Source organism: Egretta garzetta, unplaced genomic scaffold, assembly GCF_000687185.1.
Source record: "Egretta garzetta isolate BGI_Z169 unplaced genomic scaffold, ASM68718v1 scaffold207, whole genome shotgun sequence".
Classification (NCBI taxonomy): domain Eukaryota; kingdom Metazoa; phylum Chordata; class Aves; order Pelecaniformes; family Ardeidae; genus Egretta; species Egretta garzetta.
The window spans coordinates 893,926-901,565 of NW_009260185.1; positions in this window are offsets into that span (position 1 = coordinate 893,926).

A 7,640-nucleotide genomic window follows, 5' to 3' on the forward strand; every position below is an offset into this window, starting at 1 on the left:
CCCAACTAGCATGGATCTCTGCTGCAGACTTCTCTGCCTCAGTTCCCCTCACCTGCCACCATCAGATTCACACAGCTTATTCCATTCCCAGCCCTCAGCCCATCAATCCGGCATCTTTATATACAGCAAATTGCATCTTACGTGGCATAACAAGCTCTGAAGAGCACTTACTTGTAAGTCTGGGATGAGAAAAGCTACAGGCAGCACTGGAGAGGTATTTTGGAGAACATGGACCATCAGCAAAATGCTATCCCACACACAAAGCAGAAGAAAGCTCAAGGTTGGTTACAGAGCACTTGATTCCAGCAATCATTCACTGAGGTACAGAGCATACTCCCAGTACAGCACCCTGTAAACTCATTGTCTGGGGTAAATTTAACAAGTGCCATTGGTATAGAGGCTGGCCAATGCTCGAGACACGAAGATATGTGACCACAGGTCTCCACGACTCTGATCCTTTTCTTCCCATTACAAAGACCAACCACCCACGGACTGGGCAGCACCAGCAAGGCAGCTCCTAGACTCAGAGCATCTACAGCAACACAACCAGCCACTGAGTGTCCTGGAGCTAAGTCAAGGGGATCCACTTAAACTGCAAGATTTGGGATTGTTACCTATGAAAGGGTCAGAGAGCCCCAGCCTCTGCTTCCAAAGGCAACCCAGCAGCTTAGCATTAATGCTGAGTTTTGCCAGAAGCCACTCAGTTTTGGGTGCCCAACGCCAGTTGTCTCAAAAGGCATCACATTTACTTGAAGTATCAGGCAAAAACTTGTCACTGAAGGTGGCTTGAAACAGCCCGAGTTGGGTGCCCAGAGGGAGAAGCATCTCCAAGGTCTGGCAGCTGTTGGATCCTCCAGCCTAGCACAACCTCCCAAGGATGCTGAAGGAGCCAGGAGCAGGACAACGATAAAACGCCAGCTCCCCATGGCCCACCCCACTGCCCCCGCCACAAGGCCACCTTCTCACCCCACAAAATATTGACTCTGGCACAAAACATCTTGCAAGCAGCCTAGCAAGGGTGTGAGAAATTGTAATGCACAAAGCGCCGGGGAAGGAGATGTATTATGGAGAGCCTGCAAAACCAGGGAGAAACACAACGACAAAAAATGAGGTTTCTATGGGAAGCACAAAGCCGGACATTGTTCAGCAAAGCCCCGCTCCGCAAGGCGAGGCAGAGAACCTCGTACAAAAGCAAGAGCTCCCACTGATGCCATTGTCGAGCTCGTAGAGCAGAGATTTCTCTGGAAGAAAAGCAGACCCTGTGACAATTATTTATCACCACGCAAACATCTTCCTTCTCGGCTTTTGTTGGTGCAACACAGACCACATGCGTCTCCAGCCAGGGAAAGAAAAGCTACCAGCAGGATCAAGGAAGGCTGAGATTAATCTGGTTTCACGTAGATAAAAAAAAACCTTGAGCAATCAGTTTTAAAATTAATATTAAAGTTGTAAGTCACCTTTGACTATATTAAAATATAAACTGGAGCATACAATAAGCCCCAAATAAGCCCCACTGGCAGTGAGAACAGCTCCCTTATCAACCTCTAACATCCCCTGTAAAATAATAACTGGAAGCCAGACTGCTCTGAGAAACTCGCTCTCCCGGGGCAGGGGGATTTTTCAGCATGCCAGCAATGAACTCAGCTGCAGCACAAGTCATCTGGGGAGGGAGAGCTGGCATGGAAAGACTGAGCATTAAGCTGTATGCCGGGTCTATCTGCTGCAGATATGGGGCAGGGAATGAGAACGCAAAGGGACACGGTGCTGCAATTCAATGAAGCACCTGGGCTTTGCTGTCTTTCTCTCCTCCCCAGTAATGGCGTGGAGTTTTGGGAACTGGTTTTCTCCTAGCTCTTGGCTTTCCCTTCTCTATCTGACAGTTTCTCAACGTTTCCAAACTTTCTTCTCTATTGCTGACTTTGAAAGAGGCTGAAAGGTTCCCGTCAAGGGAAAACAGCATGGGTGGACCACAACGGCGCCAAAGGAGCCTGGCCTCAGCAGCACCGCACGCCGCGGCAGAACAGGATTGATGGCCATCGCAGCCAAAGCCCATATGCAACATCCCAAGGTCGAAACACACCAGAAGTAACAGCCCAGTGATGATGGGAAGGGTCATGGTCTGGTGAGGAACACAGGCAGCCAAGCCCAGCAGGCACCCACGCTCACCCTGAGCTCTACTGCAAAGTCAAGGAGAGCACAGGGGCACGCTCCAATTATTTTGCCCACAGACCACTGCATTCATCATCAAGTAGCTCGCGCTGGCTATAACCAGCACCAACACAGTAGCATTTCCACTTCACCATGTGGCAAGTCCATACCCAGACCCAGTTAGCACCAGCAGAACATTGAAGAGGCACCTCTGGTTAGTTAAGGTGGGCTGACAACTGTCCTTTGTTATCCATGGAGAGCTGTCCCCAAAAGGGTTCAGAAGGACTGAGCTAAGCACTGCCAGAGCAGAGACCACCAGCTTCAAACACTTCTGCACAGGGGGCAAGTGGGTCTTGGGAAAACGCAAGGGTCCTCGCACTGCCGGAGAGCTTCGTCACCAAGAGAGCCGCACAAGTTGCTTTCCAGCAGACTGCTGCCTGCTTGAGAGGGCTCCAAATAAATAAAGCCAGTGCCTCATTAGCATGCAAATCTATTCAAGCCCCCATTTCAATTTGAATTCTATGCATACGATCAGAGTGCAAAATGCAAATTATACAAATGCACCCATATGAAGAAACAAGCAGGAACTCTGCACAAAGGGATTAGGGCCAGGCTGCTTCCCTCCGAAGATTACAGTGCTGGGGGGGGGCTTTTGTCAGGAGCATCCTTTAATGGTCACCAGTCATGCAGCACTGAGCTTTGCCTACAAACTACTCTAAAAAGCACTGCCACTCTGGCTTCAGCCGCTGGAGCAGTGCCTTGTTTGAGACAGGTTGCAGGGGACAGGAGCAGGGTGGACAAACCGAGGACAAGAGGTGCTACAGCCCCAGCACTCGCAGCCAAGGGTCTCCCTCAGGGATGAGCACCCGTTCAGATTGGCCTGAGGGGACCAGAGGTGTCCTCGACACTCCTCCAGCAGCACCCAAAAGGCAGCTTGGGCCAGCATCAGCCACTTCACCTACCAAGCCAGGGCTACAGGCCAGGACAGCCAGCTCAGGGCAGCAAGGTAGGTGTCTCAAGCAGCAGAGACCATCAATGAAGAGGGTCACCACCACTGTCCAGCCCCACCACCCTAGTGACAAGGGAGATGATGCTTCCCCAGTCTTAAAAGGCTCAACTTCTCCTTCCGCTGGAGCCTTGGCTGGGAAAGGTTTGCAAGGAAGAGAAACAGAAGCCCAGCTTGGAAGGTCCTCCACAGACCAAGGTCACATGAAGAGAACCCCCAATGCACCTGATTTTAGCAAAGTAAGGCTCTGAGCTCTGCTCTAACATGAGCCTCCAGCCCACCAGCCCCACAGCATGGGAGATCCTGCTCCTAGTTGGACACGAAGCTTGGGCAGAGCAGATGGGAGGCTGTGTGTGTTCACTTCTCCCTCCTACGTGCACAAAATTCTCAACCCACCATTTATCGTATTACATTTTCATTTTAAAGTAAATATCTGTTTTCAATTAGTACTTACCATGAGGGGCATGCATCACTGAGAACACTTATTTCTCTTCTAATCTAATAATGAAAGGAAGGCACTCAAGTTTAACTACATTTAACAGCAGCAGAGATGTAACTGTTCTGCAGACGCTAATCCACTTCCCACCTCCACCCCCAAAAAAGGCCTCAATCCAGCTAATGCAAGCCTCGGCACCGGGTCTCCAAATCAAGGTGCTGGCATGCAAACCTGCTGCAGCCCTGGCCAACCTCTCAGAGCCTGCCCATCAATTCCCTGCACGTCCTGCCTCCAGGCTGTTAAGACATCCCATTGCTTTGCCTTCCTGTCACAAAACCTGACCCCCTCGCAGTTTCACCTGTGTAGCAAGGAGGCTCGCGTGGACTTCCCCAAGGTTACGCAAAGTGACTAAAACCCAGAGCAGAGACTTGCCCAAAGCCTTACAAACAAAACCAAAAGCGTGGCGGGGGAAAAAAAAAAAAAAATCAACCACATCTGGTGCTCCACCTACTCTCTCATTCCCATCAGACAACAGGTAAGCATATTACTTGGCTAGGCAACATTTTTTCCAAGTCTCCCAAATACACCCCAGCCTCCTCATCTTCACCCCAACCAGGAAAGCCCTTCTTCCCAGAGAGGCCATGAGATCACCCCCCAGCACACCCAGGCGCTGCCTGCTCAGCCCTCTCCTAGAGCACTCGTAAGCATAATAGTACTATTATACCTTGCTCATTATGCCTCATTTTTATTACATGGCCTCATTAAGTTAAGAAGCCTCTGTAATTTAACTGCATCCCTTGGTCTCCGCACGGGGGCTCCAGCTGCGTTTGTCGTCAATCACTATTAAAAACACAGGACAAAAATTACTATTATACCCATTACTGGCCATCAATCTCTTCAATTGCCTCTTAGGTCCTTTCTTTACCTGCTCAACACACCAGGGCCAGATGAATATCGTTGGCACCTTCATAATCTTCCCATGTTTTCCAATAATTATGAGCTGATTCTAAGGGTGCTTTCAGAGAAGAGCAAGTAAGGCACGTGCTGGCACACAAGGTCCTCATGGCGTACAGGAGAACGGGTAAGAAAAGCACACAACCAGACCAAGAGAAATAAACTGTGTGTTAGACAATAAAACGTAATTTTATTGAACCTACCACAAGGTGTTTTACGGACACACAGATCAGGTTAACACTGCCCTAGAATCAAATATATTGTGACAAATTGGCACGTTGCGAGAGCCATCACAGTGGGTTCACTGGCCAGGCCAAAGTCAAGAAAAGGTCTGCATCCCATTTCCAAACCCCAGGGAAGGATGACCAGCAATCAATAGCCAAATATTTTCTAGGACAGCTTTCCAGCATCCCTTCATCCACCAGTGGACAGTGGTACTCACCATCCTCTGTGCACAAAACCCACCCCTTCCTGAACTCAATGTTAAAAATTGCAAATATCAAAACATCGTATTTTGACAAGTCCACTTCAAAGTTTCCAATCCATAATTCTCAAAGGTTTCCTGCTCCACAACAAGCTTCAAAACTTCAACTTTTCTTCCTGATTTCAAACAAAATGCTTCCACTGGGACAGCAACCCCGATCTGCTCAAGTCAGCAGCAGCTTGCACAGGTTAAGAGCACTACACAGATTTCTGTGTGTGCTTGGGAGAAAGCCAAACCATGGAGAGAAACCTACCTGCTGCAGGAAAAAAAAAAAAAAATCAATACACCGGATGAAAAATTTCCTACAACCACCACTGTAAAGACATCGTCAAGGGACATCAACCATTTGGCAACTGCACGTGGCCTTTTCTCTTTCCTTGAGATGTTTCACTCTTCCCCTCTCTCCTCCCCCCATCCCTACTTACTCCCAGGAAAAAAACTGCTTTGCCTGGTTAGCACTTCCCCCTTCTGGTTTGCTTCCACTGCAGAAAGGTTAAAAAAAAGGCAAATTTGGGAGATCACAGGTAGTACGTAAGAAGCTGCACGGAGATGCTGAGCAAGTGTAGCGGATAGCGCCTTGATACAGTCGGCACTTCCCAGGGAAGGAGAGGAAGGCGAGAGGTGTCAGCTCTTTAAAAGAAGACACAACCTTAGGAGGAGGTTAGCAGCTGAAGCGAGGCAATCCGAATGCCCTGGCAGTTGTCTTTCTAGCCAGCCCATTTGATGGAGGAGAGCTTTGAAGATTTCAAAGGGCGCCGTCTTTCCTAGTTTATCGCAAGTGTCTATCTTAAACGAATATTATCATTTTAAGCATGACCGGAGCAAGAGGAATCTTCAGAAACTGTTCCTGCTGCAGGACACAGACACTCACACAAGAGGCAAAGGAAAAAAAAAAAATGGCACCTTCATAATCTTCCCATGTTTTCCAATAATTATGAGCTGATTCTAAGGGTGCTTTCAGAGAAGAGCAAGTAAGGCACGTGCTGGCACACAAGGTCCTCATGGCGTACAGGAGAACGGGTAAGAAAAGCACACAACCAGACCAAGAGAAATAAACTGTGTGTTAGACAATAAAACGTAATTTTATTGAACCTACCACAAGGTGTTTTACGGACACACAGATCAGGTTAACACTGCCCTAGAATCAAATATATTGTGACAAATTGGCACGCTGCGAGAGCCATCACAGTGGGTTCACTGGCCAGGCCAAAGTCAAGAAAAGGTCTGCATCCCATTTCCAAACCCCAGGGAAGGATGACCAGCAATCAATAGCCAAATATTTTCTAGGACAGCTTTCCAGCATCCCTTCATCCACCAGTGGACAGTGGTACTCACCATCCTCTGTGCACAAAACCCACCCCTTCCTGAACTCAATGTTAAAAATTGCAAATATCAAAACATCGTATTTTGACAAGTCCACTTCAAAGTTTCCAATCCATAATTCTCAAAGGTTTCCTGCTCCACAACAAGCTTCAAAACTTCAACTTTTCTTCCTGATTTCAAACAAAATGCTTCCACTGGGACAGCAACCCCGATCTGCTCAAGTCAGCAGCAGCTTGCACAGGGTAAGAGCACTACACAGATTTCTGTGTGTGCTTGGGAGAAAGCCAAACCATGGAGAGAAACCTACCTGCTGCAGGAAAAAAAAAAAAAAATCAATACACCGGATGAAAAATTTCCTACAACCACCACTGTAAAGACATCGTCAAGGGACATCAACCATTTGGCAACTGCACGTGGCCTTTTCTCTTTCCTTGAGATGTTTCACTCTTCCCCTCTCTCCTCCCCCCATCCCTACTTACTCCCAGGAAAAAAACTGCTTTGCCTGGTTAGCACTTCCCCCTTCTGGTTTGCTTCCACTGCAGAAAGGTTAAAAAAAAGGCAAATTTGGGAGATCACAGGTAGTACGTAAGAAGCTGCACGGAGATGCTGAGCAAGTGTAGCGGATAGCGCCTTGATACAGTCGGCACTTCCCAGGGAAGGAGAGGAAGGCGAGAGGTGTCAGCTCTTTAAAAGAAGACACAACCTTAGGAGGAGGTTAGCAGCTGAAGCGAGGCAATCCGAATGCCCTGGCAGTTGTCTTTCTAGCCAGCCCATTTGATGGAGGAGAGCTTTGAAGATTTCAAAGGGCGCCGTCTTTCCTAGTTTATCGCAAGTGTCTATCTTAAACGAATATTATCATTTTAAGCATGACCGGAGCAAGAGGAATCTTCAGAAACTGTTCCTGCTGCAGGACACAGACACTCACACAAGAGGCAAAGGAAAAAAAAAAAATCCCTCAGACTTACAACACCACGCAAGACCCCGACTCACACCCAGCCCAACAGCACTGCTGCTACTATCATCGCAGATCTGTCAGGAGGCGACATTTACACTGCTCTGGTAACTTTCCCCCCCTGCCCTTGCTGAAGCGTACATCTCCATATCGTTGACACCAAGCCCCTACGCTGCAGCCCAAGTGAAGGGGAATGAACATTTTCCAAGGGGTGGCAGGCAACAGAGACAGCCATCAGCTCTTAAAAAGCCTCCCGTACTCACCGTCAGGAGCAAACGCAGCCCAGACGGTGGAGGAAGAGCAGGCAGATGGGAGGGTGCCCACCCCAATGACCAAG